This window comes from Girardinichthys multiradiatus, chromosome X (genome assembly GCF_021462225.1).
Source record: "Girardinichthys multiradiatus isolate DD_20200921_A chromosome X, DD_fGirMul_XY1, whole genome shotgun sequence".
Classification (NCBI taxonomy): domain Eukaryota; kingdom Metazoa; phylum Chordata; class Actinopteri; order Cyprinodontiformes; family Goodeidae; genus Girardinichthys; species Girardinichthys multiradiatus.
This window is the reverse complement of record NC_061817.1, coordinates 39,707,282-39,721,715: the sequence shown is the minus strand read 5'-3', so window position 1 is coordinate 39,721,715 and position 14,434 is coordinate 39,707,282.

The window sequence follows — 14,434 nt, the reverse complement described above, 5'->3', positions numbered from 1 at the left end:
TGGAAAAAAGCTAAAACCTAAACTGGAAAAGGGATCACAATGATATCTGAGCCAGGAAAAGTCCAACTTCTGGTGATTCGTTTAAACTTTCAATGATGGTTCTGACAGTAAGGACGGCTGAGACATGAAAGTCCAAACAGGACTGGGTTTTTCTGCTCTCAGTGAAATCCCATTATTGTCTCTGTGGAAATTTCCACTGTTGTCTTGTGAAAATCGCTCCCAGAATCTGGTAGAGCTGCACAATAATTGTTTTGGTATCGGTCCAATGCACATTAACGTGTATCAAATCTGGTGACATAAACAGGAACATCATAAACAGCAGAAACTAGATTGCTTTCATGTTCTCAGAGACAACATATGAAACAGATCATCAAAACATTCATTTTTTATCTATGATGGAGCAACTTTATTTAAAAATGGTCACTATAAAAGTTTCCTGATACTCCATGAGGGACATTGTATAAGATTGAACAATCAGATGGAGATTGGATGTTATGGAAAATATGGAGGACATTCCAGTCATCCTACAAGGTGAGCAGCACAGCTTGTGTATGGATATGTTCTCCATGAACTCTGTGACCCGTTGCACCTGAACACACCTCCAGAAGTTGCTCAGTTCATGTGTACCCACCAGGTTCCTGTTGAATCCTAATCATCAGTGGAAATGTCCTGCAGCAGAGAGCATGTGAGTCCAGTCCCAGTTCCCCTTAGGTGTTGGTTCTGAGCTGTTAAAAGACACCAACAATATTTATAGCGACCATCCAAAAAGCTTACATAATAAACTCAGCGTCCACTTCACACCACCAACTCCACCCCTGCAGAGGAAACACCAGGCTTTTAGAAACTCCCCTGGTTGCCTAGCAACTGCTCCTCAGGATTACCAAAGAAATCATTTGTTACGAGGAAGGAAATGATATTCTGTAGTGGGAGTATGGGCTTGTGTTACTGGGTTTGTGAGGACCTGTCTCAGCTGGACTCAGAGAGACAAAACCTTCCAGTTTGGACAAAGACAGAACCGATGTTCAAACAAGATCTATAATTTCCATTCATCATTTTAGTGAACGATTATAAATCGTGCATTTGCAGTGGCTTTTATCTCTGATTCACGCAGGGTCATAATTATTCATACATGCTCATATTGTCATGGAGTGACATTTTGGACTTGTTGGTTTATTTTGTAATTTTGATTCTCCTTATGGCTCTTTGTTTATTTCTTAAGTTATTGTTTCTATGTTCTCCTCTAGTTTCTCTGTTTACTTTAGTTCATAGTTATTCTAGTTCTTTATTTCCTCCTCTGATTTATTCTCTTGCTTAGTTTGTGTTTTCTGTCTGTTTAGTCCTTTCACCGATCCTCAGCCTTTGTATTTGTTTCACCTGTTCCCTGTTTCTTTGATTACCTGCCTTTGTTCCCCTCTCTGTGCTCTGTGTAAATTAGTTGTTCTGTTTGCTTAGTTCCTTGCTGGTTCCTTTTCTATGTCTATGCTTCGTTTTGCTACGTTTTGCCATAGTACCTGGATTGTGGAATATACTATGATGCGGCTACCGAGCTCTTTTCTGCACTTTGGTCCGACCCAAGATCCTTCCACGACACATATAGCAGCAGTCTATTAACACCACCCTGTTAAAATGAGACCATAAATCAGTTCAGCACTGTTTCTGCATTCAGTGTGACCTATGAACTCTTCTGCTCAAGTAAATCACAGCCTAAACTTTTTCAGGGGGAATATAATTAAAATTTAAATTAATTTGGTTTCATCAGTGTCTACAATGATAAACTAATCCTTCTCCATGTCAGGTAGTGCTGAATTTTGGTTGGATCCACAAGCAGAACAAAACCAAGGAGCCAAATGGTGAGTTGTAACGTTTATTTATGATTTTGAAGCAATAACTTACAAGAATCACGGGTCATAAAATACAGGCAGGTGAAGATTGGGCGGAAATACATCAGGGTATGCACAGATTGCAAACAGGAGGAACCAGTGAAGAACAAAGAAAATGAGAGAGTATAAATACTGAGGTAGAGTGGAGAATGGACCAATGAACACTGGGAGCTAATTAGGGGGAAATTGGGAGCAGCTGGTGGGAGATAATGCAAGACAACTGAAGGAGGGAGGTTAAGTAACTCAGATGAGCAGGAATCCAGGAAAATAACAAAACATCTAAGTGAATAGAAATAAGTAAACAAGAACATAAACCAAGAGGAACCAAATCCACAAGGATATATACAGGTCCTTCTCAAAATATTAGCATATTGTGATAAAGTTCATTATTTTCCATAATGTCATGATGAAAATTTAACATTCATATATTTTAGATTCATTGCACACTAACTGAAATATTTCAGGTCTTTTATTGTCTTAATACGGATGATTTTGGCATACAGCTCATGAAAACCCAAAATTCCTATCTCACAAAATTAGCATATCATTAAAAGGGTCTCTAAACGAGCTATGAACCTAATCATCTGAATCAACGAGTTAACTCTAAACACCTGCAAAAGATTCCTGAGGCCTTTAAAACTCCCAGCCTGGTTCATCACTCAAAACCCCAATCATGGGTAAGACTGCCGACCTGACTGCTGTCCAGAAGGCCACTATTGACACCCTCAAGCAAGAGGGTAAGACACAGAAAGACATTTCTGAACGAATAGGCTGTTCCCAGAGTGCTGTATCAAGGCACCTCAGTGGGAAGTCTGTGGGAAGGAAAAAGTGTGGCAGAAAACGCTGCACAACGAGAAGAGGTGACCGGACCCTGAGGAAGATTGTGGAGAAGGGCCGATTCCAGACCTTGGTGGACCTGCAGAAGCAGTGGACTGAGTCTGGAGTAGAAACATCCAGAGCCACCGTGCACAGGCGTGTGCAGGAAATGGGCTACAGGTGCCGCATTCCCCAGGTCAAGCCACTTTTGAACCAGAAACAGCAGCAGAAGCGCCTGACCTGGGCTACAGAGAAGCAGCACTGGACTGTTGCTCAGTGGTCCAAAGTACTTTTTTCGGATGAAAGTAAATTCTGCATGTCATTCGGAAATCAAGGTGCCAGAGTCTGGAGGAAGACTGGGGAGAAGGAAATGCCAAAATGCCAGAAGTCCAGTGTCAAGTACCCACAGTCAGTGTTGGTCTGGGGTGCCGTGTCAGCTGCTGGTGTTGGTCCACTGTGTTTTATCAAGGGCAGGGTCAATGCAGCTAGCTATCAGGAGATTTTGGAGCACTTCATGCTTCCATCTGCTGAAAAGCTTTATGGAGATGAAGATTTCATTTTTCAGCACGACCTGGCACCTGCTCACAGTGCCAAAACCACTGGTAAATGGTTTACTGACCATGGTATCACTGTGCTCAATTGGCCTGCCAACTCTCCTGACCTGAACCCCATAGAGAATCTGTGGGATATTGTGAAGAGAACGTTGAGAGACTCAAGACCCAACACTCTGGATGAGCTAAAGGCCGCTATCGAAGCATCCTGGGCCTCCATAAGACCTCAGCAGTGCCACAGGCTGATTGCCTCCATGCCACGCCGCATTGAAGCAGTCATTTCTGCAAAAGGATTCCCGACCAAGTATTGAGTGCATAACTGTACATGATTATTTGAAGGTTGATGTTTTTTGTATTAAAAACTCTTTTATTGGTCGGATGAAATATACTAATTTTGTGAGATAGGAATTTTGGGTTTTCATGAGCTGTATGCCAAAATCATCCGTATTAAGACAATAAAAGACCTGAAATATTTCAGTTAGTGTGCAATGAATCTAAAATATATGAATGTTAAATTTTCATCATGACATTATGGAAAATAATGAACTTTATCACAATATGCTAATATTTAGAGAAGGACCTGTAAACTAAAACATCTTAACACAGGAACCCAAGAAGGCAATCTAAACACAAGAATAAACTGGGGTAGTTGAGAAAACAGGCAGGGAACTCAAATGCAAACCCTAACAGGCAGATCATGACACTCAAACAACAATCCAAATCTGTCAGACAGTGAGAACGTCTGGACAGGCTCTTCACGTGACCCCACAAGTTCTCAGGGCTAGGTTCTGGCTGCCCTGCATGGACTAAAACATTTAGGATCTGCTGCCCTACAGACCAGACAAAGTGACCATACAGGTGATTGCTTTAATGTTGCTGAAGGCCCCTCTGCAGCCTCTCTCACATGTTTTCTTCTTCTGGTTTTGGTAAGGCTGTTCCTGGATCTTAATGCTGGTTTGCTTTGAGTTATGATTCATTTTCAACCGTGACTTTTAGCGGGGGGCGTATGTATATATTTGAGCCTGTATGTATAATTGTTACATCCTGGAAAAAGAAAGCTGCATAAATCAATAAAAGCTCAGAATTAAAGACATTGCTGGATGCATGGATGAATGGTTGATGAATGGTTGATGGATGGATGGATGGTTGATGGATGGTTGATGGATGGATGGATGGTTGATGGATGGATGGTTGATGAATGGTTGATGGATGGATGGATGGTTGATGGATGGTTGATGGATGGATGGATGGTTGATGGATGGTTGATGGATGGATGGTTGATGGATGGATGGATGGTTGATGAATGGTTGATGGATGGATGGATGGTTGATGGATGGTTGATGGATGGATGGATGGTTGATGGATGGTTGATGGATGGATGGTTGATGGATGGATGGATGGTTGATGGATGGTTGATGGATGGATGGTTGATGGATGGTTGATGGATGGTTGATAGATGGATGATGGATGGATGGATGGTTGATGGATGGATGGTTGATGGATGGTTGATGGATGGATGGATGGTTGATGGATGGTTGGTTGATGGATGGATGGATGGTTGATGGATGGATGGATGGTTGATGGATGGTTGATGGATGGATGGTTGATGGATGGTTGATGGATGGTTGATGGATGGATGGATGGTTGATGGATGGATGGTTGATGGATGGTTGATGGATGGATGGATGGTTGATGGATGGTTGGTTGATGGATGGAAGGATGGTTGATGGATGGATGATGGATGGATGGATGGATGGTTGATGGATGGATGGTTGATGGATGGTTGATGGATGGATGGATGGTTGATGGATGGTTGGTTGATGGATGGAAGGATGGTTGATGGATGGATGATGGATGGATGAATGGATGGTTGATGGATGGTTGATGGATGGTTGATGGATGGATGGATGGTTGATGGATGGTTGATGGATGGTTGATGGATGGATGGATGGTTGATGGATGGTTGGTTGATGGATGGATGGATGGTTGATGGATGGTTGATGGATGGATGGATGGTTGATGGATGGTTGGTTGATGGATGGATGGATGGTTGATGGATGGATGGATGGTTGATGGATGGTTGATGGATGGTTGATGGATGGATGGATGGTTGATGGATGGTTGATGGATGGATGGATGGTTGATGGATGGTTGGTTGATGGATGGTTGATGGATGGTTGATGGATGGATGGATGGTTGATGGATGGTTGGTTGATGGATGGATGGATGGTTGATGGATGGTTGGTTGATGGATGGATGTATGGTTGATGGATGGTTGATGGATGGTTGATGGATGGATGGATGGTTGATGGATGGTTGATGGTTGATGGATGGTTGATGGATGGATGGATGGTTGATGGATGGTTGATGGATGGTTGATGGATGGATGGATGGTTGATGGATGGTTGGTTGATGGATGGATGGATGGTTGATGGATGGATGATGGATGGATGGATGGATGGTTGATGAATGGATGGATGGATGGTTGATGGATGGTTGATGGGTGGATGGATGGTTGATGGGTGGATGGATGGTTGATGGATGGATGATGGATGGATGGATGGTTGATGGATGGATGGATGGATGGATGGATGGTTGATGGATGGATGGATGGATGGATGGATGGCAGCTGGTCTCGTTAAAGTCAAATTTGATCAAATTTTTAAGGTTTATTCACTTCAGATTTAGTTGATGTACACTCACTGGCCACTTTATTAGGTACACCTTGCTGGCACTGGGCTGGATCCTCTTTGTCTTCAACACTTCTTTAATTCTTTATGACCCAGATCCAACAAGGTGTCAGAAACATTCCTCAGAGGATCTGGTCAATATTGACACGATAGCATCACCACATCCAGGATGAGAACCTCCTGTTCCACCACAACCCAAAGCTGCACTGTTGGACTGAGACCTGGTAACTGTGGAGACCATTGGAGAACAGGGAAGATGGGTCCATTGTGGTCATAAAGGGATGGAGATGATCAGCAACAGAACTCAGGTAGGCCATGGGGTTAAATGATGCTTAGCTGGCAGAAGGTCAAAGTGGGCCAAGAAAACATCCCCCACACCACCAGTCAGAGCTGTTCATACAGGGTAGAATGGATCCACGCTCTCATGTTGTTTGACAAAGTTCTGATCCAACCATCTGAATGTTGCATCTCAAGTCCAGACTCATCAGACCAGGCAATATTTCTCTAACCTACTTTTCTGGTCCAGTTCTGGTGGGTCTGTGTGAATTGTAGCTTGAGTTTGCTGTTCTTAGCTGACAGGAGGGGTCCCTGGTGTGGTCTTCTGCTGCTGTAGCCCGTCTGCTTCAAGGTTCCACATGTTGAACATTCAGAGATGGTGTTCTGCAGACCTTGGTCGGAACCAGAGGTTATTGGAGCTGCTATTGTCTTTCTATCATCTGGAACCAGTCTGCCCATTCTCCTCTGGCCTCTGACCTCAACAAGACAGTTTCCTCCCCTTAGCTGACATACTTTCTTTTTCAGGTGTACCTAATAAAGCGGCCGGTGCCAGGAAAGATCTTCTGAGTTAGAGAAGTGTTTATGTTTCTATCTTTCTCTTCTGAATCATCAGGAAACATCTCTGAGGGCTTCACATAGACTGTGGGCTCTGGAGCTGAGAAGATGGTTCTCCTGCTGTCCACCTGAATGTTTGTCAGTAGAATGTTTTATTCATTTCTTCAGCAGGATCATCTCAGTGATCTTCTATAGTGTGAAGATCTGATTGTTTTCTCATCATCCTGCAGCTCATCAGATGTCTTGGCTCGGATCTCTAGAACCTGGCTGTTGTTGCATGAGAACTGGTTCAGTTTAATGTATTTCTCAAACGGGCCGGTCTGTGACAGCTGGTGAGACATTTACTGAAGCTCTCAGAGCAGAAGGACCTTCTTACAGTGAACATACAGCCTGTCAAAGGGAATCAATCACACTCCTGATCTTTTGTGTCTATAAATACAGCTTCTGTCCCATATAGGTCTGTGTATGGAGAAGCTGCCGTTGACGTGGACTCAACATGGCATCATCTAACCTCTGGTTACATCGTGGTTAACCCACACTGACAGTCTGGTGCAGCTGCAGACTTTCACACAAATAACAATCAACATGTAAACAATAATTCATGTAAAACGGTCTAAATAAACCTGAAAATGACTCCATCCATCCATCCATCCATCCATCCATTCATCCATCCATCTCTCCATCCATCCATCCATCCATCCATCCATCCATCCATCCATCCATCCATCCATCTCTCCATCCATCCATCGTGATATTTGTGCAGCTTTGTCTCAGTTTATACTAGTATAGTATGAATAGTAAATATATATATATATATATATATATATATACTATTATATATATATATATATATATATACTATTATATATATATATATATATATATATATATACTATTATATATATATATATATATATACTACTATATATATATATATATATATATATATAATAGTATATATATATATATATATATATATATACTATTATATATATATATATATATATATACTATTATATATATATATATATACTATTATATATATATATATATATATACTATTATATATATATATATATACTATTATATATATATATATATATATATAATAGTATATATATATATATATATATATATATATATATATATATATATATACTATTATATAAATATATATATATATATATAGTAGTATATATATATATATATATACTATTATATATATATATATATATATATATATATATATATATATATATATATATATATATATATATATATACTATTATATATATATATATATATATATATATATAGTAGTATATATATATATATATATATAATAGTATATATATATATATATATATATATATATATATATATATATACTATTATATAAATATATATATATATATATATATATATATATATATATATATATATATATATATATACTACTACTATATATATATATATATATAGTACTCTCTGCCTAAAACCAAACTTGTTTTATATTTTCAATTTAAACATTGTTCTTGAATTAGAACTTTTCTTCTTAAAGATAATTTTGAAACAGAAAAATCTTGTTCCCATCAACAAAGATAAAAACTTCCCTAGATGTGCACCTCTCTCTTTGAACCCGGGTTTTAACGGGGATCTGATAAATCCACAAATGAAAAATGTTGGAGTCCCAGTCCCAGAACAACCGGATCATTTCTAAGTCAGGTTGATCCCCGTTGGAGTGTGGTTAAACAGATGGAGAATGTGAAGATGAGAAGAGCGCGGCAGACGAAGCTCACAGATGGTGGAGGTGATCCAGGGGCAATCAGAGAGGAGGACGACTGCTGGCTGAAGAGCGGAAGAAGAAGACGCTTGGTTTGGAAAACCAAAGGTCAGAAAACAGGAGTGGCTGAAGGATGATGGAAAGTAGAAAGAGCTGAGGGGAGAAGGATGCAGGGAGCTGATGGCTGAACTACAAGAAAGACAGTGTTTTGGAATCCAACAGTTTAGCTTTTATTAATCTTTCCTCACTTCATTTTAACTTAAATAACAGAGAATCAAGTATCAAGGATCTTTGTGGTCCTTATGGACCAATAATGAAATTTATGTCGGTTCAGAATACACATATATAGAACACAGACAGAATTAAAAACATACAAATAAAAACTGTAAGGCACGTCTGGAGGACAATTAAAGCACTTATAGCAGCAGAGCTGTAAAATATTGACTACTGAGTTCAAACATTATCTGGAGCCGCGATTTGATCTGGAGGTAAAGCCAAGATCCCGTATATGGAGTCTGTTAGTCAGTTCAGTTCAATCATCCAGGAGATTCCAAGCATGGTACATTCCTTCTATTTGATCCAAACAGTGCAGTCAGATTCAGTTATTTATTCAAATTGGATAAAAAGTTTTTCTATCTAAGGAAACCCAGCAGATTGCATCCAGTCAGTGACTTGCAGCATTCACTCCTCCTGGATGAGCATGTAGAGACAGTGGACAGTCACTGGTGTTGACTTTGCAGCAATCCCTCATACTGAGCATGCATGTAGCGACAGTGGAGAGGAAAAACTCCCTTTTAACAGGAAGAAACCTCCAGCAGAACCAGAACCAGGCTCAGTGTGAGCGGCCATCTGCCACGACCGACTGGGGGTTTGAGAGATAACAAATAACGCAAAATTGGAGAGTAGTGTGAGAATGTAACAGAGAGCGTAAAAGGGGTGACGTCCTATTTTAGGGAGGCACAGTACTTGGGCTATTGCTTGGGAGGAGGAGAGATCCGGCCCCAAGTGGATAAAGTGGAGGCAATCAAAAACTGTCCTAGACCGCGTACCAAGAAAGAGGTCCGATCTTTTCTGGGATTGGCTGGTTGGTACCGACGCTTTGTACCCCACTTTGCAAGTATTGCAGCTCCACTCATGTTGCTGACCGGAAAAGACCAAAGGAATCCAGTAATCTGGTCAGATGAGTGTGAGAAGGCCTTCAATATCCTGAAGACACTGCTTTGTTCTTTTCCTGTTTTGAAGAGCCCAGATTTTGGTAAAAGGTTCGTGGTACAGGTGGATGCCTCCGCAGTTGGTTTGGGGGCAGTTCTGGCCCAAGGGGACCCAGGAGATGAACATCCCCTGTTATATCTTAGCCGCAAGCTGCACCCATGTGAGACCAGGTATTCCACTGTGGAGAAAGAGGGCCTGGCCATCAAATGGGCGCTAGAAAGCCTGAAATACTATTTGTTGGGACACGAATTTGACCTAGAGACAGACCACAGAGCCCTGACCTGGATAAATTCCATGAAGGACCATAATAGTAGGCTCACCCGATGGTACCTTTCACTGCAACCATTTAGGTTCAGTGTTCGTCATCGATCTGGCAAAACCAATGTGGTGGCTGATTACCTGTCCAGATTGCCGCACATCGTCAACCTCAGGGAGGAGGAGGATGATGTGACGGAGCAGTTCTGTCCCTTCCGTTGATAGAACGCACACACCTGTTCACACCACACATCGCAATTCATGTGCCTACACACCCATTCAATTACATGTCCCTCGCAGTATATGACAGCTACCACCAGATCGCTTTACACATTCATCTTTCCTTCTTGTAGTCCGTGGCGACCAAGGGTGCACACTTGGAGGCGCACGTAGAAATCGGTACTCATACATTCACATTTAAACATAACGATATAAGTTTGTACTCACTCATGTAGCGTTGTCCGGTTGCCTGTGGCAGCTTGAGCAAAAGTGGGCGTAACGCTTCGTCCTGTTTATAAAGGAAGTCGGTACTCTTCCGTCAGAAAACTTAATGGTAGATTATTTTTAACTAAAGAAAACCAAGAGCGTCAGAATGAAAGGAAGAAATTAATATTGATTGTTTTTGGGGTTATTAATGTGTTGGTTTTTCTGCGTAGTAAAATAAATGATTAATTGTTGGCTGATCTGATTGTGGGGTGGGGCTTAGGGTTTATAAGAAGAGCTTCTGCCTCTGCTGGTGTCAGTCTGGCCTGGTCACAGAGGAGGTAATGTTGATGGGCAGCACGAAGAGAAAGATAAGGAGTTGTAAATATCATCTATATATCAAGTTTTTCTTCTCATTTTTTCTGCTACTCTGCACTTCAGTTTTGGGAGGTGTGTAAATAAAAACCTCAATCTTCAGATGCTGACATGCCCTCCGTGATTTTTTCCACTTTTTGGAGTCAAGTTGATGGTGTCCAGGCCCACCACATGGGCAACTAGAAGGAACCCATGACACATAGACAAAGATAAATAAGAACTAACAAAAGAAACCATAACTATAAAAGTAAACAAACCTAAACCAACACTGACTGAACGAGTTGAGAAGTAAGCAGAGAAAGCGAGGACTAGAATAAATGCAAGTAAAACGTAAACAACAACTAAAGCTAACCTATAAGGTGGGACTGGAGAATAGAGATAAACTAGAGGAACTAATCTAGAAAACTATGATAATAATAATAATGAGAAAACCATTCCAAGTCATAAATAAGAAAACAACTAAAGGAACTATGAGCGAGGGGAGAGAGAACAAAACTAACATCAAAATAATAAAAGGAATAAACAAACAATATTACTAAGCCCAAAGAATAAAGATACCTAACTGAAAAGCAAAACACACACAAAACCAAAACAGAGTCCAAAATGTCGAACCCTGACAGTTAGGGTGAACAATAGGGTCTTCAGCTTAGCTTTAATATCCTCCACAGAACATGCCTGCCTAATTACTTGAGGGAGATTGCTCCATTAAAATGGGTCAGGAAGAGAGAGCTCCCCGACAGGTTTTCTTCTAGCCACAGGAACAGAACCCTGAGATCAGAGAGCACGGGGTGGGACGTACAGATGCAACAGGTCTGAGACCATTTAAAGACTTGTCGGTAAGCAGCAAGACTTTAAACCTGACAAGGAAACCAATGAAGAGATGACAATATTGGAGTAATGTGCTTGTGTTTCCAAGTTTTGGTTAAAATGCAAACAGCCACGCTCTGAATTATCTGCAGACCTCTAACTCTTCCTCGGTAACCCAGAAAGAAGAGCGTTGCAGTAACCAATAAGTGAAGACACAAATGCGTGGATAAGAACCTCAACATGTTCTAAAGATAAAACCTGTCTCATTTTAGCAGTGTTCCGAAGGTGATGAAAGGCAGTCCTAGTTAACTTTTACCTGAGACTTGCAGGAGGTCACCGGGTCAGACCACACGCCCAAGTTCTTCACCTTGTCCCTACATGTTATGACATAGTCGTCAGTTTTCAAGATGAAGTTTTGGGACTAGTAGTGAAGTAGTGAAGTATTGAAGAACTACAACAGTCCAGCCTGTTGAGTTTGGACACATGAATGTAAATTCAATCATAAAGGAACATTTAAAGCTCCTGTGGCCTCAGCTGATAGTTACCACACTGGATTCAACTCTTCTATACCAGATGTTTTCCTGTCCCTAACCAGGTGGAGTGAAACCTAACCAGCAAACAATAGCTACGTTAACTAGGTCATATAAATGCAAATATGATTCTTGGTGTATTGGGTTTTTATGCAGACATGAACCATTTAATTTTTATTTTTTAGGGCTTTTACATTTTCGTTATGGCTTGGTCTCTAATGCTGGATCTTATATTAACATGCAATGTAGTATATCATGGAACCAAACACTTTATATCCATATTCATGAATCACAGAGTCTGAAATGTTTTTGTATGACTCTGGTGTTGAAGTAAGGTTAATTATTGGCCTTATGTACTCGACGTACTTGATACTTCGTGCACATTCAGCCAAAAGCCAAAAGCACCAGTCATCATGGAGAGCCTGAGACAAAAACTTCATTAAAACCAAATGCAGAAGTAGGTCTGAGCGGGCGGGAAATATTAGAAAAACAACAGGAAAGCAGAGTAGCAGCAGCTACAGGCTTTCTGGCCTCTGCCTGCTTCATCGTAACTGAATAATGTTTCAGAAAGAAGATTATGAACAAGTTAGGAATAACTGAGCAGAGTTGCTGGAGGGTTTAAAGTGAGATGTGTTGCAGTGTGTAAAAACTGTTGATCAGCTCAGGTTTATTTCAGGGGCCCCACATCTGAAGCATTGGTCAGATCTGAGTGTTGTCTGTCTCTAACATGATCTTTGTCAGGTCATACATGTGGTCTACCTGCCTTTTGCCGCTCTTGGGTGCTGTTGACTGCAGGCCTTCTACCGTTACGGATGGAGGTTCTTTGTGAGCACAAACAAGGAATCTGGCTTCGGTTTCCATCGCTCACATCATACATCAACATCAGTTCAAACAACAACCACAATGTGTGAAGACTAATAAATAAGGGCAAGGAGTCGGATGAACAATTGTGCATCTTTTTCTTTTCTTTTCCATGTATTTATAAGAAGGAAGGCAGGTTGTGATTGTGCAAATCGGTTCATTTGTTTTCAGCAGAGTATCTGACTACTCTGGCTGTGAGATGATCATTGTGTCCATCAGAGACAGCCTGGGGGAGAAACTGTCTCTGTGGCGGCTGGTTCCTGCAAACAGCACTCTGTAGTGGTCCCAGTTCTCAAGAAAAGACACCAGCAAAAAGCCCCAGTTGATCTACACCAACACCACCCCGGTGTTTCAGGTGTTTGGCACAGAGTACTTTGAGGTGGAGGTGTTGGTTGGAGTGTTTAGGTGCTTCTTGGGTTGGTTTAGGCACCAATGGACCCAGTTTTGTCTCTAGGGCAATCTGTCAACAGACATCTGGAGACCAAGGTTCTGTGAGGGTAGGTCCACCTTAATAAAAACCTTGGTTCCGAGGGCAGAAGGATGGGTTTGTAACATGACTGCATTCCCTAAACCGGACAGGAACATGAGTGAAGTGGGACAGCCAAGAACCAAATCACATCAGTCTAAAAGTGGACCAGTAGAACTGATCCTTCTGCAGTTTTACCCACAAAAACCTAGAACTTTTACTTCTTCAAGACAAGTTGCACTGTCTTTGCCAGGGACCTGTCCAGCTCCAGGCGGGGCTGATCTCATTGGACCTTTTATGATCATCCTACCAGTTTATCTTTGTGGACCTTAGAGTTTATCCCTTCAGCATCAAACTGGCCTTATCACATCCCCACCTCCACATCCCTCCGTCTTCTTCATGTCTGTACAGCTGCTCTAACTGCTAGTTAAACATTCAAAGAAAATTACACCTCCAGTTGGTCCTGACCGAAACCCAGTGGCGAGTGTAATTCATCTCCAAGCTTTGCATTATTCTGTGGATCCTCATCTACACCTATGTAGATTTATCTGGAACCAGAAGGTGCTGCTGTACCTGCATAAATAGTTCAAGCAATAAAAGCAGAATACGGTAAGAACCTCTATGAAAACCAGGTCCTTGGAAGAGTAATTTGAATAATTAGCAGCAATTTCTGTTCTGAAGACAATCATTGTCCCCGTCACCATGTCCTCTAGGTATCTCTCATGATTCGGGGACACTCAGAATCAGACATTTGCTCAAATAAGCAAGGTTTAACTAGTCGCAGTTCCACTTGTTGCGCTCTCTGTTCCTGACTGGTTTCCTGGAGAAGATTCTGACGGATCAGAACCAGAACACATGGAGCAACTGCATGATTCTGCCTGGCAGATCTGTAGCGAACAATTAGATGATAATGAAATTCAGGATATTTCTCCCAGATGTGTTCAGTGGGAATTC